We start from the raw sequence: 588 nt of genomic DNA on the forward strand, positions 1-588 counted from the left end.
GATACGCGGAGGAGATTTAAACGCAACATTAAATGTACTCTTGCCTTCGCCAACATACGTAAATACATACATATCGTGGACTGAGTCAGAAAAAAAATCTGTTAAACGAAGATTGTTATCATAATGATCTTAATGATAACAGATTTTTCGTACCACCCATTACTTTAATGTAAACAATGATTTTTAAATATCTATATCACACTTAGAAGAAAAATAATGTCTCTTGCCATTCTCATCATCTCAGTTTATACATTTTCTACATATATTAGGATTCAGTTTATAAGTGTATCTTGTATGATTTACAGAAAGGGAATGTTTGAAAAATTGTATAATTTTTCATTCTAGTCTATTCTATGTGTAAAGAAGTCTCAGTTGCGAATAACCAATATAATATCGATGTTCTGATTCTGAAAGAAAACAAAACCGATTCGATAGAACATACGCTTCCCGGAAGACGTGCCTTCGATCCTTTCATTGCATAAAAAGATGAGCCTCGATTCGACCATCTATAGTTCACGGAGCTTATACTCTCGGCTCCACCAATCAGCAAGCAGGAACCGCAAAGCCTCTTTCCATCCTCCCCCTTCG

Source organism: Penaeus monodon, chromosome 15 (genome assembly GCF_015228065.2).
Source record: "Penaeus monodon isolate SGIC_2016 chromosome 15, NSTDA_Pmon_1, whole genome shotgun sequence".
NCBI classification, from domain to species: domain Eukaryota; kingdom Metazoa; phylum Arthropoda; class Malacostraca; order Decapoda; family Penaeidae; genus Penaeus; species Penaeus monodon.